Source organism: Gymnoscopelus microlampas (assembly GCF_963454915.1).
Source record: "Gymnoscopelus microlampas genome assembly, chromosome: 22".
Classification (NCBI taxonomy): Eukaryota; Metazoa; Chordata; class Actinopteri; order Myctophiformes; family Myctophidae; genus Gymnoscopelus; species Gymnoscopelus microlampas.
Genome location: NC_139959.1, coordinates 38,178,607 through 38,204,210, shown reverse-complemented (window position 1 = coordinate 38,204,210; position 25,604 = coordinate 38,178,607). Strand labels below are relative to the sequence as shown.

The 25,604-nt window shown below is 39.0% G+C and overlaps 1 protein-coding gene and 1 long non-coding RNA gene across 3 annotated transcripts in view; one reads left to right on the top strand and one right to left on the bottom strand.

Moving 5' to 3' along the window:
- Window positions 1-1,040: 1,040 nt before the first annotated feature.
- Window positions 1,041-25,604, top strand: part of galnt11 (UDP-N-acetyl-alpha-D-galactosamine:polypeptide N-acetylgalactosaminyltransferase 11 (GalNAc-T11)) — a 52,352-nt gene continuing 27,788 nt past the window's right edge. The window contains exons 1-2 of one of the 2 annotated variants that reach the window (XM_084048885.1): window positions 1,041-1,163; window positions 21,515-21,578. The gene's annotated coding sequence lies outside the window, so the exon portion shown is untranslated. The remainder of the gene's footprint in view (window positions 1,164-21,514; window positions 21,579-25,604) is intronic. The other variant, XM_084048884.1, reaches the window with a different exon arrangement.
- LOC311039214 lies at window positions 21,495-23,412 on the bottom strand. Its single transcript, XR_014600145.1, has 3 exons — window positions 23,306-23,412; window positions 22,637-22,696; window positions 21,495-21,551 (listed from the first exon to the last, which is right to left on the bottom strand). It is a non-coding gene; the product is annotated as an uncharacterized lncRNA (long non-coding RNA).

Genomic DNA, 25,604 nt, shown 5'->3' with positions numbered 1-25,604 from the left:
GGTGATGCTTCTATCTTTCCATATGGCTCTGATTCCATTGGCATGTGTGTCATGCAGTCCTTTGTGTGTGTGTAGACCAAGTAGACAATAGTTAAACTTTTGGAGAAGAGCGTTAATTTACATGACCACAATGATAGGGCTGTCTAACAAGTCTATGAACCTACAGTATCTATGAAATCTATGAAAAAGTTTAAGCTGCAACATAATATGTCATGGGGGTCACTGCTTCATCTCTCTCTCAGCTAAGGGGTCCTTGGCCTGAAAAACATGAAAACTCCTGTTATAATGGTACTAATAACAATAATAATAATAATATATAATCTTTATTTCAGACCCATGGGTCCATATAAAAAAAAGACAGCACATAATATAAAAAGAGACAGCAGTATAAAAATATACAAATTATATAAAACAAAACAAAACACAACATCACTCAAGCGCACCCGCACCCCACCCCACTCATACATACACCAATTCATGAGGCGGCTGTCAAGCGCCTAGTCAAAATGTTCAAGTACGTTGATTACTTAAAAAGTGTAGAGGCTATTACGAGTAATAATATACTATAATAATATAATAATAAGAGATAATAATTATATATATATATATAGTAAAAATAATGTAAAGCACAGCTCAAGACCTATTTCTTCACTCTTGCTTTCAGTTGATTTTTAAATCTCTGTGTTGTTATTCATGCTCTGTTTTGCCTGATTCACTGCCTTTGTTGTTATGTTTTTAATGTTGTTTTCTGTTTTTGCTTTTCTTTTTTGCTTTATTGGTAATCATTTGTACTTTTTCCGTAAAGCACAAGCTTTATTCTCGCTCTGTAAAGCCCTTTGAGCTGCATTTCATGTCATGAAAGGTGCTATACAAACACATTTTATTATTATTATTATTTAATATTATTATTTATTATAGCGTTGAGTCGCATTGTGAGCTTGTCGATCGGCTACAATAACACAAAAGACAGTAAGGGACTATAAGGGACTCCGTTACCCATATGGGGTTTAAGTGGTTAAAGTCCGGATTTCCCAGGTCTCCCGGAACGCATCTCGGTTCCATGTAAATATGAGCTGGTGCGTCGCTCCTGCACAACGTTTATGTCTCGTGACAGACGTTAAAGGATCTATTTGGTGTTATCAGGGGGAGATGGAGGCCTAAAGGTAAGCCAGGGGGGTTATCGATCCTGAATCGGTCCGATCAGCTATTGATTGGATGTGTGAGGGCATTTAAGCGGCTTTAGGTTGGGTTCAGTTGTATTTTTTTACGTTTCTGTGTTACGCTCACATCGGTGACCTATCCAATTATGTCACCGCTATTTTTGCCATGGAAAACATTGAGCGTGATTTAGAATTACAAAATAAGTTATATATAATTTAGCTCTACAAGCTCACAATTTGACGCTTTGAGCTTGTAGATCTGCTATTTTCAAAAGATTTGTATACGTTTGAAACCTGTGAAAGAGGACTTTCTGCATAATGGGTACTTTTACTTTTGGTACTTTAAGTATACTTTGACGTCAATACTTTTGTACTTTTGCTCAAGTACATTTTGAATTATGGGCTTTTACTTGAAACAGAGTATTTCTACATTGTAAAAAATGTGAGTACTTATTTCACCACTGCTGAAAAGTCACAGAATTATGTAGGGGAACCCATATCGGTGTAAACCCAACCCCTGATTATGTGTAGCTAACGTTAGCTTGCTGAGCTAAAGTAGCCACAGCCTACAAGTGATTGATGTGCTGCTGCTTGTGATGATTAATATTGATTGTTGGTTATTGAGGCACTTGACTCCCTGTCACAAAGAACTACAAATGTTTAATGTATGGCCTGGTCTCATGCATTTGTAGTTCTGTCTATTTGTAGTCCAATGGGTGATAGAGGTCTGACTGTCAGATGATGTACTTGTAGTTCTGTCTATTTGTAGTTCAATGGGTGATAGAGGTCTGACTGTCAGATGATGTACTTGTAGTTCTGTCTATTTGTAGTTCAATGGGTGATGTATTAGAGCACGTGGTTCTCAAACTTTTTCATGTCAAGGACCCCCATTTGAAAATATATGCCAGGGACCCCGATAAGAGAAGATTTTTACGTCTCTAGCAGTGATTCTCAACCATTTCAATTTCAAGGACCTCCAGTTTGACATGAATTAGGGCTACCGAGACCCATTTAATGGCATTTCTATCTCTGGGGCCCCAATTTTTATTTTAAAATCAATGTTAATTTAACTCTGAGAGTGTACAAATGGAACCAAATGGACCCTAACGGGTCCATTTGGTTCCATTTGTACACTCTCAGAGTTACAGACCCATAAGGGTCCATTTGGTTCCTAACTATCCATCATTTAGCTGGGGACCCCCTGGAACTCCCTCAAGGACCCCTCGGGGTCCCCGGACCCCACTTTGAGAACCAATGTATTAAAAAAAATCACACCCAGTGTGAAGTGGGCGGTGTGTGGTCATCACAACATGACTCACTTTAAAAAAAAAGGATAAATGACCTTTTTTAAAGTCCATACTGCTATTCATAGGGCTGCACATGTGTCATGTGTTTCGCCAGCCAATCACAGTCCTGAATTTGCAAAGTCAGCCAATCACATTACAGTTAGTGGTGATGACACTAGCTGTAATGTGATTGGCTGACTTTGCAAAAGTATCGATTTGCATTAACAATGGAAGGGTTAGGGGGTAAACAAATCTCTTGGTCGGTGTCCAAAACTCACTTATAGGGGGCGGCTACACCGCCCCAAAAATCCTATCACACAAAGATTTGGCGGACCCCCTGTAGTAACTCTGAGGACCCCCTAGGGGTCCCGGACCCCCTGTTGAAGACCCCTGTTCTATACAGTGGTTCTCAAAGGGAGTCCTTGAAGGGGTTCCAGGGGGTCCCAAGCAAAATGTGTTCATCAATGCATACATTTTAACCACTTTACTTAACGTGTCGTGATGTGACACATTGTGAGCTTGTAGATCAGCTATCTAAAAAAAAAAAGCTTGAAACAATTTCATACATTTTAAAGATATTTTTAACAACACAAATCTTGTATGGGGGGTCCTTGGCACAAACCTTTTTCAGATGAGGGGTCCGCGGCCAAATACATTGATTTGGGGGTCCTTGACATGAAAAAGTGGGAGAACCACTGTAGTATATCTGTGATGTATTTTGTAGTTTTATCGTTCCATTTGTAGTTCAGTCAGGGACATAGTTGTTCTTATATCAGTCAATTTGTAGTTCCACCTGGCATGCCATTTGTAGTTCATCACTGGTTCTCAATGTGGGGTCTGGAGACCCCCCATGGGTCCTTGAGGGGGATCCAGGGGTCCCCCAGCTAAATGATTGATAGTTAGGAGCCAAATGGCCTTTGCATACAGTATCTGTTACTCCCAAGAGTTTACCAACTCAAAACGGACCCTCACGGGTCTATAACTTTGAGTTCACAAACGGAACAAAGGTTCCATTTGGTTTCAATTGGACAAGAGTTAATTGACACTGAGGATTTTACGGTGTAGATCGGGGTCCCACGGATAAACATGGTATCAAATGGGGGTCCGGGGCCTAATTCAGATCAAACTGGGGTCTTGAAATAAATACAAAAGAAAATGGAAAGAGAATCACTGATCGTGTGTGTGTGTGTGTGTGTGTGTGTGTGTGTGTGTGTGTGTGTGTGTGTGTGTGTGTGTGTGTGTGTGTGTGTGTGTGTGTGTGTGTGTGTGTGTGTGTGTGTGTGTGTGTGTGTGTGTGTGTGTGTGTGTGTGTGTGTGTGTGTGTGTGTGTGTGTGTGCGCGCGCGCGCGCCCCCAGGGGATGTAAACTAGACAATGGTGGTTAGGTTCCCGTTCCAGTGAAAGTGGTTCCCTGTGTATTAACTGTCACAGTGATCATCTTACTCTCCCGTGACAACAACACAAAACTGAAAGGGGGTTTAACGTAAGTGTCAAATAGCTATATTCTGAGTCATTGCAGGGATGTCAAACTCATTTTGGGTCATCATGGGCCTGATTAGGCCTGTCGTAATTACTACATGGTCGTGATGAAAAATACATTTTCAAAAAAAAAAAAGCAGAAATAGCTGATCTACAAGCTTACAAAGTGACTGCCCCAAACTTGACTTCATGCGGGCTGAACCAGTTGTGCATGCTGCCACAATATATCATGTTGCTTGCTTTCATTCTTTTTTCAACCTTCTCTCATGTCACAGGCTCTGCTACAGTATAACTACAACATGTTTGACTTTATGAATTTAGATTCTTATAGAGAACATTTCCTAGTAAGCATTACTTTTATAATCAGTATTAACTTAAGAGTCATATTCCATAGGCTGCAAGAAAGTTGTGTTGAGGTAATAAAATTTGGCAGCCTCAACCTTCACATTAATAAGCCATTTGAAATCAAATCAAACACAAATCTAGTTTACTCTTGCTGGCACAAACTGGGGTTGGGTGGAGTGGCATAACTATGGTCATTGTTTTCCTTAAGTTCCCACAACACAGCTGCACGCTACACCAGTGGTTCTCAACCTGTAGGCCGGGACTCCCAGGGGGTCTCCACATGACTTTTTTGGTGGTCCCCAGATGACAGTGAAGTGACCATGTAAGGACTATTAAGACCTTTTTAATACCTCAAAGAAAGAAAAGACCATTACTGCATCAAAAGTAATCAACAAACTATACTACAACATTTTTTCAAACATTTGCCACATTTTCAAATGATATAAGAAAGTTGTGAAAATAGCCGATCTACAAGGTAAAACAAAGCAGAAATAGCTGATCTACAAGCGTGACAACAAAAATGAACAAAATGTTCATACTGTAGTTAAACGAGACCGTTGAGGAATTTGTAACTGCTTGGTTAAAGGGTTCATTTATTATGCTATTATTTTATTTATTTTTTGGTGCAAGGGTAGCTGTCAAGCAGGCATGTTACAAATAGCTGCAAGGAACTGCCTGATTCTGCCTTAAACGTTAAACTTGGAGAAATAAACAGTGGTATATAAAGTGCTTGAAAGCCATACTTGAGTAAAGGTACAGTACAGATACTGTGACTGTATCGTACCTGAAAGACATTTTCAGTCAAGAAAATCACTTGTAAAGTGTTCAGGTAGCTCACATCATATGTACTTAAGAAAAGTATCTGGTGTTTAGATGTATTTAAGTATCAAAAGTATAGCAAAGTATATCAAAAGTAAGTATTAAAGACCTTTTCGTGGTACAAAGAAACAAAACAGCCAGAAATGTTGTCTACTTCTCTCTACTTTCTGAATAATGTAACTTTCAAGTAGTTCAGCTGTTTTTTTAAGGTAGCTACATCACTACTATTTCAGTGGCATATCAACATAAAAAAGCACAACGGATAAGTTTTGAGTGCATTTCATCCATCACATGGCATCCATTAGTTTGTTTTTTTGAGTGGATTTTATCCATCTTCCATCTTCTACATTTCCATCCACTTGTAGGTTTTACACAGTATGATTCATTCATCCTCAATAGTGCCCTGGGCTGAATGATGGTCTAACTCTCCACTATTAATGAAATGCATCATAAGTAGAGCCATATGAAATCCGTGTTAACGGAATCGCGGACGGAATCGCGGAAATGACCAATAAAAATGGAATTGGAATAAAACACGGAATATTGCAGAATTTGGAAAAAAAAAAAATCGCGGTAAAATATTTTTTTTTACCGTGAATTTTTACAAATCCACGGGACACCACCATTTTGCATGGCCACATCCTACTTTATAAACAGTAAAATCCACGTAGAAATAGTCTTAGAAAGACGATAGAAACAATAATACATGAGCGACGCCATTTTGCGCATGCTCAGACCGAAGTCACCGAATTATTTTGGGAACATTTCTGCGTATAACACAACAAGGGCCATGTATGGACTGTTATATCTTGAACATTTATTCATTTCCACTTACCAGACACTTTTTTTTATGGTAAAAATGAGCATAAAAAGCAAAATACAGAATTCAGAAATATTAAAATGGAAAAAACAGAATTTGGGAAAAAATAAAACGGAATTGGGAAAAAAATAAAACGGATTTCATATGGCTCTAATCATAAGAGCTTGTGCTCTTATCAGCAGGATGCTCAAAAGAAGAATAATTGAAAGCTAAAACCTTTCCTTCATAGGAACTTGTAAACACTTCACCTTGCCAGCCTGCCTCAAATTCTCTTCTCACAAAGACACTTCCATGCACAGGGACCCATGCACAGAACACTGAAATATCTACTTCCCATTTTCTCAATATCTAAATCAAAGCCTGTGCATTATGAAGGACTGGCATAGAAATGATCCTACGAAACATCAAAAGGCATGAATGCAGTATGAAGCAGGCCCTAATAAGTTCCCATTAATGGACATAATATTATATAGGACAATGTTGTGTCCTATATACTGTAGCACACACAACAAACGGTTAACCACGAACACGGTCATGTGGCCCCCGACTTCAAGTAATTTTACAATTGTTCCCCCCTGCCTAATCTAGTTGAATACCCCTGAAGTAACTAAGTACATGTACTCAAGTACTGTATATAAGTAAAATTTTTAGGTGTTTTTACTTTACTGGAATATTTCCAATTTGCAGTACTTTTATTGCTATTTTCAAAAGATTTTTATACATTTGAAAACTTGTGAAAGAGAACATTCTGCATAATGAGCACTTTTACTTTTAGTACTTTAAGTACATTTTGACGCCAATACTTTTGTACTTTTCCTCAAGTCAATTTTTAATTCCGGACTTTTACTTGTAACAGAGAGTATTTCTACATGGCAGTATTGATACTTTTGCTTAAGTAAAACAATTGAGTACTTTTTCCACCACTGCAGAACACACCTGTTGATGTGCACAGAGCAGAGCAGAGCAGACTGTTCAGTTAGCCTTGGGAAACCCGAGCCCTGTGGCTCAAATATCAGGAGGCTATCTCCTGTTTCCTTTAGCGTGAGGGCAGCTTGATGTGCAAGGACATGACGCTAGTGTTGTCACAGGGACTTAGACGACCCAGTCCAACAAACCCTTGACGCTGCTGTCCCAAGCAGGGGATTGAACTCTTGACCTCCCGCCCGGTCTCAGGGCGGCGCACCCTCTTAACCACAAGACCACTGAGCCGCTGAAGTGCACGGAGCAGACTGTTGGCCTCTTGGAAATCCTATGTTATCCACTTAAAGTGTGTGTGTGTGTGTGTGTGTGTGTGTGTGTGTGTGTGTGTGTGTGTGTGTGTGTGTGTGTGTGTGTGTGTGTGTGTGTGTGTGTGTGTGTGTGTGTGTGTGTGTGTGTGTGTGTGTGTGTGTGTGTGTGTGTGTGTGTGTGTGTGTAATTGACCGTCTACAGCTGTTCACATGTCAACAACAAGGCAATTCAATGTGCTTTACATAGAACATGTACACCTTAGCCATAGCAAAGGAAACGTATTATACAATCAATGTCATTAGTAAGGAGTGCAAGGACCAGGTCCTAGATGAGTGACATTACAACCAATAGTAAGGGCTGGAGTTTACAAGGATCAGGTCCTAGATCATTGTGTGAACCTGGTGAATTATTGACTGTTGTTAACTTGTTTTAACAGTGATGGTGGTTTGTGTGTGTGTGTGTGTGTGTGTGTGTGTGTGTGTGTGTGTGTGTGTGTGTGTGTGTGTGTGTGTGTGTGTGTGTGTGTGTGTGTGTGTGTGTGTGTGTGTGTGTGTGTGTGTGTGTGTGTGTGTGTGTGTGTGTGTGTGTGTGTGTGTGTGTTTCTGCTGTGTTTAGTGTTTCTTGTAACGATGTCAGCAGCTTGTGTGTTTCTGCTGTGTTTGGTGTTTCTTGTAACGATGTCAGCAGCCTGTGTGTGTGTTTCTGCTGTGTTTGGTGTGTTGTAACGATGTCAGCAGCTTGTGTGTGTGTGTGTGTTTCTGCTGTGTTTGGTGTGTTGTAACGATGTCAGCAATCTGGGAACCCATCGCCAAATAAAAAGGATAAACAGCGCCCTCTGCTGTTTTTTACTTATTCACTTGGCTCTGGGACAAGCTCAACGGAGCACCCGTGCGCAAGGAAACCAGGGTTTTGGTCTGCCTTCAGCCCTCCACTTCCGGTGGTGCGACTTATGTTTTCATTCCCACTAACAATATTTCTCCACGGAACACTAACACCATTTCTCCCAAGAAACATGGAGCGTTTTGGTTATAAGCCCATTTGTTTCTATGATGAAAGAGCAATTTAAAATGTTACTAACTTTCCGTGGTCTTGTCAGCTTCGAGGACGCTATTGTTAAATGAGTTTCGGCTTGTTTCTAGTGGGGAAGGAACGGCACACACGTAAATCCAGCCCACTGCATTTGATTGGGTAAAGCGCGGCCTGCTTCCTGATCTGATAGCACGCCCACTTGTAACTAATGCGCACAGGTTGTCAACACGGCTACCGACAGATTCAAACGCAGAGCAGAATCTGTTATTGAGAGATTATGATGTCAGCAGCTTATGTGTGTGTTTCTGCTGTGTTTGGTGTTTGTTGTAACGATGTCTGTGTGTGTGTGTGTGTGTGTGTGTGTGTGTGTGTGTGTGTGTGTGTGTGTGTGTGTGTGTGTGTGTGTGTGTGTGTGTGTGTGCGAGCTCACAACATGTCGCATCGCGATCCGTTGTGAGCTTGTAGATCGGTATATATGTGTTGAAGTGGTTAATGTATGTTTTGTAATTATAATCAAAATCTGCAAAGTAACTACTAACTAAAGTTTTAGTGGGGTAAAAAGTACAATATTTGGTTCTGACATGTAGTGGAGTAGAAGTAAAAGTATTGAAGATTGGAAGTACTCCAGTAAAGTAGAAATACACTGTTTGTAAGTACAGTACTTGAGTACATGTACTTAGTTACTTTAGTTTACACCACTGATGTGTGTGTGCACGTGTGTGTGTGTGTGGTCTACTCATTTGACCTCTACTCTCATTACAAGCCAACTCGACAATGAGTAAATGTGAATAGGGCTACAACTATTGCTTATTAGTTATTTTCTCAGCTTTTATTCTATTGATTTTCAGTTAATCAAATAATTGAAAATAGTTCCTCTACTTGAATGTTGTCAGACATGACCTTACAATTATGTGCCTTGTAGAACATCGACATTATACAGTATATAGTGTCATTATTGTCCTCCTATCCTGCTTCTTTTTCAGTCAAGTTTTTACTGCCTCCAAACAACTCAACAAAACAACAACTCAACTTTTGTTGGAGACTCCAACAAAAGGATGGACACCACAAAAGATTGGCAAATAGCTTTTATTCACTTCCCACAACAACAAATAAGCATTGAGGAACAAACATAATGAGATGTTCATGACTTATTATCTTCCAGTCAAGTGTATTGTATGTAACCTCTCTGTATTTGTACTGTATATAGGCTATATTCTTCTTAAGGCCCGTTCAAAGTCCCTAGATGGGTCTGAAACGTGCGTCAGGGGGTGAGGGATTCCGTCCGTTCTTTACGGACACATGCATGGTCGCTCACGTTATTTAGGAGAGAGAGATACGCCGTACCCAATGTTGCCATGTCTGCTTATTATAAGCGACTTTGGGCTCTTTCTTCTGTATAGTTGCTTGTAAACAAACAAGCATTTTTTTATTGGTGGTTGCGGTTTTATTTGGACTTGTTTCTAAAGTGTAGTTGCTTATTTGGGCCAATTATTATTTAAACCAGTGATTCTCAAATATATATTGTAGATCTGCTATTTTCATATCACTGTATGTGGCCTAGTCGATTCTTTTGGGCTTGTTTTCATTGACCTGGTTACTTATTTCTCTCACAAAACCTGGCAACAGGTTACAATGCTATGAAACTAGCATTGTAGCCCAGTGGTACAACAGGCAAAACGTAGAACGTACGTCGGCCTGACGGTGAATGTCGACTGAACGGACGGAAAAACTGGAGCCGTAAGTGACGGAGGGGGAGTAAAAAACGACAACGCAAGGAGCGCCGGCGCTCGTTACGTATCCTTACGTCCGACTATGAATGATACTTTACACAGTATGTGCTTCTTCAGAACATGAAGTGTCAGTATCCTTTTGTCTGCTTGTTCTCCGATCTCATGCTTGCTTGCAGAGCAATCCAAGTGATTCAATAGCCACTACAACAACTATCCTCGCTAAAGGATAGTTCTGAAAGGTTGAGCTTGCGCTTGTTCTTTCAAGGCCCATGGACATTGAATGAGTTGCAGGCTACATGCAAACTTGAGCACCTTTTTTCCAAGTTACTTAAGCTAGAATAACGTATTGGGCTAGTTCGAATAGCCGATCTACATCGACACATTGTGGGCTTGTGGATCGGCTGTTTGAACTGTTTGAAAAAAAAAATATTTTGATGTGTTAATTTATTTATTTGCACAATAAAAAAACAGAACAAAGGTAACATTATTAAAACAACGCAGATATAAGTGCAGGTGAGAAAAGGAAACCCATAAAGGGCTTATAACGGTTCTCACCTAAAAATAATAAACAAGTAGTTAAACATAATAATCAAGTTAAACATAATAATCAAACATAAGACACGACAAACACAAATACCTTGAGTGCAGCTGAATGTTTGGGTCTGAGTGTCTGTGTATTGAGTGTGCGTGTGTGTGCACTGTGCACGTGTCTGCACATGTGTGTCAGTGTGTGTGTGTGTGTGTGTGTGTGTGTGTGTGTGTGTGTATGCAGAAAGCTATGTTAAATGGTAGATGGAGAGGCTTGATTCATCAGGCTGGCCCTCAGTCTGTGTTTAAAGGTACTCGGTGAAGATGAGGAGTTGGCATGTAAGTATGTTTGTATTTCAGAGTAAAGAACCTCTGACTTTAATGGAGAACTAGCTATGTGTGGTACGGCTGAAGGGAGGATGGAGATTATCGGATTGTTTAGTGTTATGATTATGAACTTGTGAGTTGGTCTTAAAATATTCTTTAAAAGGTGTAGGAAGCATATTTGAAAGGGAAGTGCATTTATCGATGAAAGAACAGGACTGGACTGTGTTCATGTCATAGATAGACAATAAATATAGTTTTTTTTTAAACAGAGGAGCAGATGGAGCCAAATACCCTTACACCTGGCAGCATCAGCCGCAGTCGTGGTTTGGGTGTTTGTGCTAGCGGCATTATTAATAATTTTGGCTCGTATTTTAGAGATTTTGCTGTCAAAAAAGGTTGCAAATTCATCGCACTTGGCAGGGAGCGCCTGCTTATGGGACTGGGGGGGGGGGGGGGGGGGGGGGGGTTAAGATACGTTCAATGATAGCGAATAGTACTCTGGCATTTTTTTTGTTGTCATTGATAATGCCAGAGAAATATGCCTACCTTGCTAGGCGCAGGGCTTTGTTATAGACAACTGATGCTGTCTTGAGAATGTCTAGGTGTATTGTGAGTTTATTCTTTCTCCAAGCTCGCTCAGCTCTACGACATTCTTTCTTCAATGAGCGAACATGTTCATTGATCCAGGGTGTTACTCTGGAGCTTTGTTTCTTTTTAGAGCTTTGTTTCTTTTTAGAGTAGTAAACAAATAATTGGTCTAGGGCTACAACTATTGATTATTTTCTCAGCTTTTATTCTATTGATTTTCGACATTATATTTCATTCTATTGATTTTTGACATTATATATAGTGTCATTATTGCCCTCCTATCCTGCTTCTTTTTCAGTCAAGTTGTTACTGCCTCCAAACAACTCAACAACACAACACCTCAACAACATAATGAGATGTTCATGACTTATTATCTTCCAGCCAAGTGTATTGTATGTAACCTCTGTATTTGTATATAGGCTATATTCCTCTTACACAGTATGTGCTTCTTCAGAACATGAAGTGTCACTATCCTTTTGTCAGCTTGTTCTCCGATCTCATGCTTGCTTGCAGAGCAATCCAAGTGATTCAATAGCCACTACAACAGCTATCCTCGCTAAAGGATAGTTCTCAAAGGTTGAGCTTGCGCTTGTTCTTTCAAGGCCCAGAGTTGCAGGCTACATGCAAACCTGAGCACCTTAAGTTACTTAAGCTAGAACAACGTATTTGGCTAGTTCGAATAGCCGATCTACATCGACACATTGTGGGCTTGTGGATCGGCTGTTCGAACTATTTTAAAATGTTTTTCAGGGTGGTGGAAAGTCCCCAAAAAGTTTGGGCATAAACTTTTTTGGCAAAGTAGATGGCAAGATAGGGCCCCCTCTTTTCCAGATTGTATAAGTTGGATAATGGATATGTTGTCTACGACCTGTTCTTGTTTCAAAACCATGCAGTACTTAACACCGCTTAATTTTTATATTTTTAACGTGTTAGTGTGTGTTGTTGTGTACTTCTGTTGTTATTGCTGTGGCTTTGTATGTTGTTTTATACCTGTCTTGGTCGTGTCTGAATCTCTATGTGACTTACTAGTCAAATAAAGGTTATATCTATAGGACGGCAGCTGTTGTATAGGCCTACATTACAAAAAAAAACAAAAAACGACCTTAGCTAAACTGCACTTGCTGCGTTCTTTTTCAGCCCACAGTACACCAAGTCTCTTCACCAAAAATAGCAGATCTACAAGCTCACAACGCGCCACAACGTGCGTGCACAGTTTCACGTTAATCGGGTCTTGGAGACAATCAATATAATGTTTAAAGTCGCAAGCGATTTGAGCTTGTAGATAGACTATTTTTGGTGCACGTCATCACTGTGCAACTAAGTATAAATCAGCCTAACTCAAAAAATCTTTTTAATAATTATAACACAATTATTATAGTTTAATAAATATAAAAAAATAACACCATTATAGTTCAATAAATATAACAAAATAAACAAAGTTATTGTAGTTTAATAAATATAACAACATAAACTAAACTAGAATTTAGTAAACTGAGACAAATTGAAGGTTCACCAAAACGATAATTGAAACTGTATTGTGTGTTTACAAAAGTAACTAAAACGACCTAAAATAGAGGCATTATTTTTGTCAATATTTCATACATAAGACTAGTTTCTTGGATATGATTTTTTTTAATAGCCAATGTACAAGCTCACGTGTGGCCATGTGTTGTGAGCTTTTAGATTTGGCTGTTTGTTATTTTTTGGAAACCTTTTGAATCTCACCGCACAGACAAACAATAAAAAGTAAAATAATAACCAAACCAAACCAGCAAACCTGCTTTAAGAAAAAGAACCTAACCTAAACTGAAATAAAAAAACAAAACAATGAAAATGAAATAATAACATAAAAAATCCAAACCTTGGTAGAAAGGTTGGTGGGTGAATCCTCCAGGTCCAGCTAGGGTTGAGATCTGCTCAGCTTGTCTGGGATGACGATGATGATGATGATGATGAGCTCCTCAGTGCTTGTAAAACCATTTCAATGCCGTCTCTTATATATGATACTGTAGGTGTATATTTGAATATTTAAATGTAAATTAAGTCCAGCTGTCACTCTCTGTCGCACACTGTCCCTGTTTGACTGAACAGATAAGAAAAAAACTGCTGTGTGATATTAGTTTAACGTAACAAGACAGTGTGTGGATTGTTGCTTTATTATATATTATAGATATTATATTGTATCATTTATACATTACAGTTTCATTTTTTTTAAATATATATGTAGAGAATTCAGTTTAGGGTTCACAGACCGGTGCATAATATATGCATGAACAGTTATATGTATATCCTTTTCTTTTTTCTTCTTCTTTTTTTTCCGGCATCGTCTCTCTCTCTCTCTCTCTCTATCTATCTATCTATCTATCTATCTATCTATCTATCTATCTATCTATCTATCTATCTATCTATCTATCTATCTATCTATCTATCTATCTATCTATCTATCTATCTATCTATCTATCTATCTATCTATCTATCTATCTATCTATCTATCTATCTATCTATCTATCTATAAATAAAACAAAGACAGAAAGAAGAGAAATAAGAAATATATATGTATAATCATACCGGTACTCACAGACTTTAAGTATAGTAGTAGAAAGAGAAATGAATGGGGTGTTTACACTGTTGACATAAATTAGTTAAATAAGGCAGTTTTGAATAGGGGTAAGTTAAATTCAGCATAAAGGTTAAAAGAAAGTTAAAGAAAAAGGAGGAAGAAATAAGAGAGGGGAGAAACGAGGGGATGGGGAGGTAGGTGGGGGGGGGGGGTGACTCAGTCAGGGGGCAGAGTTTGTAATGAGTTGAAGTAAATTATAAATGGATCCCAATTCCGCAAAAACATTGCAGAATTGCCCTTTTACAGAATATTTTATCTTTTCCAACTTAATATAGGACATCACATCCCTGAGCCACATGGACGTAGTCGTAGATGGAGCTTTAGAAGACTTCCATAAAAGTAGAATACAACGTCTCGCCAGTAAGGATGTAAAAGCTAATTATGTCTGATTGTGTGGAGTTGATCCCAGTACCACAACCACTTGTGACCCCAAATATGGTTATTAGGGGATTCATCTGTATTTCGAGACCCAGAACCTTGGACAAGGTATTAAAATAGTCACTCCAAAATGTATTAAGTTTGCAGCAGAAATAAAACATATGACTCGCAGCTTACATGGTGAGGAGTAGCATCTTTCACATTGGTCTACTATGGATGGGAAAATATTACAGTTTAATGTATGTACATTATATATTACGGTTGAATGTAAAGATTGGATTGTTGCTATATTATAGTGTAAATGACTGCATTGCCTAAGATGCTATTAAACAATAACCAGTGGCTGTGTGGAGAGATAAAGTACAGTTCCATTGCATATTTCTTTAGACAGTTATTCATTTACTATATATGGTTGTATTACACAGAAATAACATATGTCTTTCTGTAAGTGTTTCAGATGTTGTAGATCGGCTATTTTTGGTGAATGTTCCCCCTAAAATAGAGGTGTGTGTGTGTGTGTGTGTGTGTGTGTGTGTGTGTGTGTGTGTGTGTGTGTGTGTGTGTGTGTGTGTGTGTGTGTGTGTGTGTGTGTGTGTGTGTGTGTGTGTGTGTGTGTGTGTGTGTGTGTGAGAATATTGCAGTGTTCCACGGCCCCTCACATAAAACACTTTGTAATTGTGTCTATCAGAACACTTTGACTGTTTAAACACAGACAAGTCCTTTGTTCACTTTCCTCCTTTTTTCATTAGTATAGAGAACCATAGAATGAGTGATTTGACTAATAATCAGTGGCGGAATGAACTCCCCACTGATGTCAGCCAGGACAGCAGAGTGCCAGAGTCACTGCCCATCTTTCGCCGCAGGCTGAAAACCCACCTCTTCAGGAAACGCTACCCTTCCTCTTCACCTTGCCTACTTGTTGTTAACTAGTTCAGTGGTTTTCAGCCAGTGGTCCGGGGACCACCAGTGGTCCTTGAGGGAGTACCAGGGGGTCCACCAGCAAAATGAGTTAAAGGGATATTTCACTTTCAAAAAAACTTTGGGTCATTTTATTGTCTACTCAGGGTTTTGAGAGCCCCCCAGACCGTTTTTAAGTTGCTTGATTCAGTATTTAGATATTTTATATTCATTTTATCAGAGACGCCCCCTTCCTATACGAACCCATTATAACTTCAAACTCCATTTTTAACAAATTAATCTAAAACACCTGTCCTTGTTCTGGTGACTCACCCTGCCCTCCTAATACGCAAGGGGGGCGTGTTTTTTTGATTACTTTTTTCATTTATTTTAAATATTTTTTGGGGAAAATGAAAAAAATTCAATACAATAAAAAATAAAATATTATTATATTGAAGCATTAAACTGTAATTTATAATGTATAATATAATATAGCAACAATCCACTGAATGTCCTGTACGTTAAACTGATATCAAACAGCAGTTATTTCTTATCAGTTCAGTCAAACAGGGACTGTGTGTGACAGAGAGTGACAGCTGACTTAATTTACGTTTACAATGAAGTCCATTGTGTCACAGTGAAGATAAAAATGATTCTATAATGTAAAAAGGGAGGGTAGACTGGTCAAAATTAACCAGGGAGGATATTGACTGTAATACTGCTACCACTGATAGCCTGCTTGATAACATTGACCTGCCTAAGGAGGCACTATACTGTGATAATCTGAACTGCAAAAACGTGCAGCATGGCATCCAACTCTGTGTCACGTATGATAACATTGTGAAGGCTCTCATTGCCTCTGGTAGGCAGCTCTGTAAAAAAGGGGGACAAAAGGTGCACAACATTAAGCCTGGTTGGCATACTTTTGTGGCTGAGCATCATGTGGCGGCCAGGGCATCATTCAAACACTGGAATGACTCCGGTAGGCCCAGACAAGTTGCAGTGTTTGAGGAGAAGAAACTCACCAATGCAAAATTTAAATGTGCTGCTCGATCTGTAAAAAGACAGGAGAACACTCTGAGAGCAGAATCACTTGCTAGTAAGCTACAAAGTAAAGACCTGTATGAATTTTGGAAAGAGGTCAAAGTAATGAACAACAGTAAAACATACCTACCCTCTAACATAGAGGGCGCATGTAGCCCGGTTGAAATAGCTGAGGTATGGAGAAAACACTATCACAACTTATTTAACTGTGTAAACAAGTGGCACTGTGGCAGTAGATCAGGTTGATCCATCTGAAAGTGTACTGATCACGTCTGATGATGTGGTTGATGCCATTAGGTTGTTAGATAACAACAAGGCATGTGGCATGGATCGCATCACAGCAGAACATCTCAAATTTGCAAGCAACAAAATGTGCCCTTTACTGGCCTTGTGCTTCATAGGTCTGATGGGTCATGGTGCCCTACCAGAAGCAATCACTTCTGTACAATTAGTACCTGTCCTTAAAGACAAGGCAGGTAAACTAAACAGCATTGACAACTATAGACCTATCGCTCTGGCCAGCATCCTCTCCCAAGTTTTGGAGAGAATCTTACTTGTGTGCCTGGAAATGTTTGTCCTGACTGCAGATAACCAGTTTGGATTTAAAAAGAAACACCGCACGGACTTATGCATCTTTGCACTTCAAACTGTTTCATAAACTGCTTGATAGAGGCATACGTAGACACATTGTACGTATACTGGTGCTTTGGTATGCAAATCAGAAAATGCAAGTCAAATGGGGTAATGCAATATCTACCCAGTTCTCTGTTAGCAATGGGGTACGCCAATGGGGGATTTTGTGTCCCGTTTTCGTTTTATTTAATGTTTATATGAATGATCTATCTTTTGAATTAAATAAGTGCAATGCGGGCTGTCTGGTAGGTAACTCTATCATCAATCACCTGATGTACAGTATGTACTGTCCTTACAGTGGAGGGTTACAGCAGCTATTGAAAGTCTGCTCAAAGTATGGCAATGATCATGACATTATCTATAATGCAACAAAAGTAGTGTCATGATGTGAGAAGCCATGAGGACAAGAAATCAGCTTTTCCAGCCTTTTACCTAAGTGACATCTTTGTGCCAGGAAATTAAGTTAATTAATCTCCAAGATGATAGAGATATCTCTAGGCAGTGCCACATACCTTATGTCCATGCCAATATGCTGCTTCAAAGGTTCAGTATGTGTTCAGTGATCCTGTTAAGTGTGCACTTTTTAAAGCATTTTGCACTCCCATGTATACAGCTTTATTGTGGTGCTCATACAAGAAGGGTAGTATGCAGAGGCTTAAGGTGGCTTACAATGATGCCTTGAGGACTCTACTTGTCGTACCTGTACGTTGTACGACAACCCCCCCCCCTCCCAAAATAAAAGAAAAAAAAATATTTATACAAATTGATTAGTTTGATTAACTGCACCCCTAAAATTAACCTCCACTCCTCTCTCCCCCTCTCTCCTTCAATCTCTCTCTCCCCCTCTCTCCTTCAATCTCTCTCTCCCTGTCTCCTTCAATCTCTCTCTCTCCCTTTCTCCTTCAATCTCTCCTCGAAATAAGTTTGGAAGCTGCATAACCCTTTTAACCATGATAGATTCATTGAAAACACCCCTTTGTTCGTTACTGATATTGGTATTCTAATGCGTGAGGGGCTATGTTTTTTCAATTACTTATTTCTTTGTCAAATTTGGGAAAATGACAAATATAAACATATTATAAAATTAACTTAAAAAGTAATTGAAAAAACATGACCCACTCGCATATTAGAAGGACAATATCAGTCACCAGAACCAAGGACGGGTGTTTTCGATGGTTAAAATGGAGTTTGAAGTTACAATGGGTTTGTATAGGAAGGGGGCGTCTGATAAAATGAATATCAAATATCTAAATACTGAGTCAAGCAACTTAAAAACTGCCTGGGGTGCTCACAAATGCCTGAGATGTTAAAAATAGCAAAAATAGCTGATCCACAAGCATTTTTTTTCCCACTTGTAATGACATGCCCAAAATAGGGAGGCAAGTTTTAAAGTGATTAATGAACGTATGATTGCATAAAGAAAACAAGTGTCTATAAGTGTCAATCTAAAAATCTGATTAAGCTGCAAAAAATATTCCAAGGAAATATGAATAAATAATATAAATGCAAAATGAAATAAATGTCTAGGTTAAATGATAAAGCTATGGTGTGGCAATTGCCATCCCCTGGAAGCCCAAATGACGCCCCCTGGTGTGTGTGTGTGTGTGTGTGTGTGTGTGTGTGTGTGTGTGCATGCGTGCGGTTGTATGGGGTAAGCTTAGTCTTTCTATCTGTCAGACATGCTCCTCACTGTAAACGCCATGGTCTTGAACAGATGAACCATATCTCACATCTAAAGTTTCCATGCATAGGGTACTTTACATATGTATAGGCACGACAGATCATAGTGCATGTGATGTAAAGAGATACCACATCTAAGAAAAAAGGAGCACATTCTGATGCGTGCATGCAGGTTTTGCTTGACTTACTGTATGTGGGACAGATGTCCCCACAAGTACAGTAGAATTTGAGAAATGGACCACTGCTTAATGCATATAGGGGAAACACTGGTGTGTGTGTGTGTGTGTGTGTGTGTGTGTGTGTGTGTGTGTGTGTGTGTGTGTGTGTGTGTGTGTGTGTGTGTGTGTGTGTGTGTGTGTGTGTGTGTGTGTGTGTGTGTGTGTGTGTGTGTGTGTGTGTGTGTGTGTGTGTGTGTGTGTGTGAGAGTGAGATACATGATAGAGGTGAGAGGGTTACTGTATGTAAACACTGGGTAAACGAGTATCTTCAATGAAGTGAAGAGCCCAGAGGAGCTCCAGCTGTCATATTAGCAAGCCTAAAAATGAAACGTACACGGTAACTTCATTCCATTTGGTAGGGTCCATTTGGTTCCACAGTCAGTTTGACATGGATACATTAATACAGATTTGACTGTGCACAGTAGAATAAGGTGTGAAGAAAGTATAAGGCCAATACACACCATTAGTGTTAAATTGGAGCTTGAAATGTGCACAAGTATTGCCATTATATTATATTGCCATATACTTTAAGTACCCAAGTGAAAGTACTCACATTTTCCAAAGATTGTCAAGCTTTTTCCAAAATAGCAGATCTACAAGCTCACAACGCATCACATTGTAGGCTTTTTTCGAATAGTTGAAGTATAAGGGGTCATGTGGTGTGGGAGGTAGGGTGGCGGGGTGGAGTATGGGGTGTGTGTGTGTGTGTGTGGGTGGGAGTGGGAGTTTCGGAGCTTAAAAACCTTTTAGCATCAAAATATACTTTGAAATAAAAGTACTAAAATGTTCAGAAAATAGCAGATCTACAAGCTCATAACGTGTCACATTGTAGGTCGGCTGTATGTGGTTACTGTAGGTTTTGTATTAATAATACAATCTGCAAAGTAACAAGTAACTAAAGCTGTCAAATGCTGTAATTGTAGTGAGTAGAAGTAACACAATTGTAAAGTAAAAGCACCTCAAAATTGTACTGTGCATTGTAAGCACTTGTACAGTATTTGAGTAAATTGTTACACACCAAACAAATATTGATTGTTTAATTGATTGAGTGAAAACAATCAGACATTTTCAATGAATTTATTTATTGACCAAATGCATGAACATATAGTATTGGTACATCTCTGTCAAAAGGATCAAACACTGGGGGCACAGTGGCGCAGTCGGTAGCGCTGTCGCCTCACAGCTAGAAGGTCCTGGGTTCGATTCCCGCCAGGGACGCTGTGGGCGCTGGGGGCGTGTTCTCTCCTCCACGTCATCGGCGCCCATACCCTAGGTGGGGTTGGTGAAAGGGCCTACTCTGTGTGGAGTTTGCATGTTCTCCCCGTGTCTCCTAGGGTAGTTAACACCCTCACAAAAACATGTAGTAATCCTGGTCACTATACTGCCTCCCCCTGGTCAGCCGGGGCGCCTGATGGAGGAGAAGGGAACTGGTTGGAATAACGTGTTCCTTCCACGCGCTACAGTATGTCCAAACAGGGAAACTCCCCCCTGTCGGGTGATAGAAGCGGCCTGCTTGCTCCTCATGCATTGAAGGAGGCATGAGCTTCAGCTTGGGCTCTCCCTAGGCTGGCAGAGGGTAGGTAGTGCCCAGGATTACATAGGCAATTGGCACTGGGTGAAAAAATGTGGGTTACAAAATCGTGGGATAAAAATTATAAAAAAAAGAAAATTAAAAAAAAGGATCAAACACAGTGAAGCTGTAGATCTTCTTTGCATTGTGTTTCCTTAAAGCAGTGGTTCTCAAACCTTTCAGGCCTCGTCCCCCCCAAAAGAATCATATTTGAACTGGGGACCCCCGAAAATAATCATATTTGAACTGGGGACCCCCAAAAAGAATTGACCATTTTGTATAGTATTGTTTGTTGATTACTTATTTTTTATTTCTTATTTTATAGGTATTAAAAAGGTCTTAAAAGTCCTTAAATTGTCACTTTATAAATGTGCAGAGACCCTGTATGCACGTATACTGTAAATAATGTGGAGACCCACAGTTTGAGAACCATGCCTTAGAGAGTAGAGTTACAAGCAGAGGTATTTAGTAGCACATGTAATTAGTAGAGTATAACTTGTCGATGATGCAGTCCAATCCCTTCGCGCATTGACACCCACGCTCTTCTTTTTTTTTAGCACACCCACGCTGTCCCGGCCCACACTGAGGAGGAAACACACAAATGTTACTACATTGTACACATGACAGTGGTGGAAAAAGTACTACTTTTACTTAGTACTAAGTAAAAGTATCAATACTGCAATGTAGAGATACTCTGGTAATTCAAAATGCACTTGAGTAAAAGTACAAATTATTGGTATCAAAATGTACTTAAAGTACCACGTAAGTAGTACCGAGTAGTCATTATGCAGAATGTCCCATTTCACAATGTTCTCAAATGTATAAAATGCATAAACATCTATTGAAAATAGGCGATCTAAAAGCTCACAATGCGACGCATCTTGTGAACCAAATGGACCCTTAAGGATCCATTTGGTTCCATTTGTACACTCTCAGAGTTATGGCCGTCCTTGAAATAAAAAGGTTTGAGAACCACTGTGCTACACTAAATGGAACGGAACTTCCATTAGTATCATAGGTAACACCTGTGAAGGAAGTACGGTAGAGGCCCAATTTGTGTCCAGTATGGCTGCTGTGCATAGAGCCTATACTGACTTACTATTGGCCTATCATCTTCCCACCGCTTCTCAACAGACACCATGTCGTCTTGACCTTCCAGCTCTTCTTCTGCCTAACAAAAGGAACAGGAAAGTTATCAGTAAGTGAACCACATGTACCCGGCTGCAGTCATTCTGCCAAAATAGCCGATCTACAAGTTCACAGAGCTCGTAGATCAGCTATTTTCAGGCAAAGGCCGTTTTATTTGTAGAGCGCGTTTCAGCAACACGGTAATTCAATGTGCTTTACACAGAACATCAAGGAAACGAAGCACAATTATAAAAAGACATTAGGATGTATGAAACAAAAGAAGTAAAAATAACTAATTGTGCAGAAGAGAAAGAAAAAAAGAAAAAACTCAATCATAGGCAGCATTAAACAGAAAGGTCTTTAGTTGTGTTTTAACCCATTAAGACCTGGGATGTGTCATTTTTTTATTTGAGCTAAAAAGCATTATTTAGCGCTTTTGCTATTCAAAAATAGCAGATATACAAGCTCATAGCGCGGCACCGAGTGCCGCGCTACGAGTTTGTAGATCTGCTATTTTTGAGAAATCGTGAAAATGTGTGCAAATCTTTTAATATTATATATTTTTAAAGCGAACATTTTTAACTCAAATCTATTCTTCAGGGGGTCCCTGGAACAGAATATTTTGAGATGGGGGTCTGCGGCCAAATTCATATCATTTTGGGGGTCCTTGACGTGAAAACGTTTGAAAACCACTGACATAGAAACAGGTTTTTCAGAAAACCGTTTAGGATTTAGAAGACATTTTGCAGAATCGGAGCCTCAGGCCTCAATGGGTTAAAATAAATAAGAGTGGCAGCAGACCTGCAGTTTTCTGGGAGTTTGTTCCATATATGTGGATCATAGAAACTAAATGCTGCCTCCCCACATTTATACCTTCTATATGTTTATTCATGGAAGAGAAATGGTGTGTGTGTGTGTGTGTGTGTGTGTGTGTGTGTGTGTGTGTGTGTGTGTGTGTGTGTGTGTGTGTGTGTGTGTGTGTGTGTGTGTGTGTGTGTGTGTGTGTGTGTGTGTGTGTGTGTGTGTGTGTGTGTGTGTGTGTGTGTGTGTGTGTGTGTGTGTGTGTGTGTGTGTGTGCGTGCGTGCGTGCGTGCGTGCGTGTGTGTGTGTTTGTTATTAAAACCTTACCTTGCAGACAGTGAGCAGAGCCACACATAGAAGCAGGAGGCTGACAGCTGTGATCTTCATCTGATGTAGAAAACAAAGTTATAATGGTTTAATAATTATAACACAATTATTATAGTTTAATATATTAAAATAAACACCATTATAGTTCAATAAATATAACAAAATAAACAAAGTTATTATAGTTTAATAAATATATATGTCATAAACTAAACTAGAATAGAAAAAGCAGTTTAGTAAACTGAGAAAAAAATTGAAGGTTCACCAAAACGATAATTGAAACTGTATTGTGTGTTTACAAAAGTAACTAAAACGACCTAAAATAGAGGCATTATTTTTGTCAATATTTCTTACATAAGACTAGTTTCTTGGATATGAAATATTATCGTCCAATATTTGAGCTGTTTTAAGCCCCTGCTGTCAAACATGTTCAAAAATCTTCTTTAAAAAAAAAATTATATATCCAATGTACAAGCTCATGTGTGTTGTGAGCTTGTAGATTTGGCTGTTTGTTGCTATTTTTTGGAAACCTTTTGAATCTCACCGCCACAGACAAAAAAAAAAAAGTAAAATAATAACCAAACCAAACCAGCAAACCTGCTTTAAGAAAAATAACGTAAACTGAAATAAAAAACACAAAACAATGAAAATGATAACATAACAATTCCAAACCTTGGTAGAAAGGTTGGTGGGTGAATCCTCCAGGTCCAGCTAGTGTTGAGATCTGCTCAGCCTGTCTGGGATGATGATGATGATGATGATGAGCTCCTCAGTGCTTGTAAAACCATTTCAATGCCGTCTCTTATATATAATACTGTAGGTGTATATTTGAATATTAAATGTAAATTAAATCCAGCTGTCACTCTCTGTCACACACTGTCCCTGTTTGACTGAACAGATACGAAATAACTGCTCTTTGATATAAGTTTAACGTAACAAGACAGTAAATGGTGCATTTACTGTATATAGCGCTTTTATCCAAAGCAGTTTACATAGATTGTGCATTACATTCACCCATTCACACACACATTCATACACCGATGGAGGAGGAAACCATGCAAGGCACCAACCTGCTCATCGGGAGCAATTAGGGGTTCAGCGTCTTGCTCAAGGACAATTCCACACTAACTCTGGGGGAGCGCCCCAGCCCGGGATCGAACTGGGAACCTTGCGGTTTCCAGTTCACTCTACCCGGCCACTCTACCCCTGAGCCACTGCCGACAGTGTGTGGATCGTTGCTTTATTATATATTATATATATTATATTGTGCCATTATATATTACAGTTTCGTTTTTTTTAAATATATATTTAGGGAATTCAGTTTAGGGTTCACAGACCGGTGCATAATATATGCATGAACAGTTATATTTATTTCCCTTACTTTTTTCTTCTTCTTCGGCATCGTCTATGTATATAAAACAAAAACAGAAAGAAGAGAAATAAGAAATATATATGTATATTCATACCGGTACTCACAGACTTGAAGTATAGTAGTAGAAAGAGAAATACAAATAAATGAATGGGGTGTTTACACTGTTGACATAAATTAGTTAAATAAGGCAGTTTTGAATAGGGATAAGTTAAATTCAGCATAAAGGTTAAAAGAAAGTTAAAGAAAAAGGAGGAAGAAAAAAGAAAGAGGGGAGAAACAAGGGGATGGGGAGGTAGGTGGGGGGGGGGGTGTGTGACTCAGTCAGGGGGCAGAGTTTGTAATGAGTTGAAGTAAATTATAGATCCCAATTCCGCAAAAACATTGCAGAATTGCCCTTTTACAGAATATTGTATCTTTTCCAACTTAATATAGGACATCACATCCCTGAGCCACATGGACGTAGTCGTAGATGGAGCTTTAGAAGACTTCCATAAAAGTAGAATACAACGTCTCGCCAGTAAGGATGTAAAAGCTAATTATGTCTCATTGTGTGGAGTTGATCCCAGTACCACAACCACTTGTGACCCCAAATATGGTTATTAGGGAAAATCTTGAAAATGTGTGCAAATCTTTGAATATATTCATTTTTCAAAAAGAACACTTTTAACTCAAATCTTTGCTTCTGGGGGTGCCTGGCACAAAACCTTTTCAGATGGGGGTCCGCGGCCAAATGTATATCAATTTAGGGGTCCTTGGCATGAAAAAGGTTGAAAACCAATGAACTAGTTGTATGAACTCTTGTTTTATTGTTTAACTGGATCTTGTTTATTTCATACACTTATTTGTTTTAGCTCTTGCTCATTTGATTTCCCTATTTTGTCTCATCTGTTTATGAAAGTAGGTAGCTGATATATTGACTTTTACCTTAGTGCTAGGTATACTCTTAGTTGCTTGTTTTAGAAGAGAATGCACTTAAGACTTCTGGTGATTAGTAGTTTCGTTCCCTAAGTATGTTGAATGCACTTATTGTAAGTCGCTTTGGATAAAAGCGTCTGCTAAATGACTGTAATGTAATGTCGAAAAAGTAAGTCACATTTTGACTTAAGTAAAGGTATCAATACTGCAATGTAGAAATATCTCTGTTACAAGTAAAAATCAGGAATAAAACATAAAAAGTACAAAAGTATCGGTATCAAAATGTACTTAAACCAAAAGTAGCAAGTAGAATGAAGTAGAATGGGACACAGAACGACCCATTTTACAAGTTTTCACATGTTTAAATTGTATTCAAATCTTTTAAAATAGCAGATCTACAGTACAAGCTCACAATGTGTCGCATTGTGAGCTTGTAGATCGGCTATTTTCAAATTGCCAAAGTTTAAATAGGGCTGAATTGGCTGAAATGTATGTTTTGTAATAATAATCAAAATCTACAAAGTAACTAGTAACTAAAGTTTTCAAATAATTGTAGTGGAGTAAAAGTACAGTATTTGTCCCCAATGTAGTAGAGTAAAGGTAAAATTATCGAAAATTGGAAATACTCCAGTAGAGTAAAAGTACCTCAAAATTGTACAAAAAGTACAGTACTTACTGTAAGTA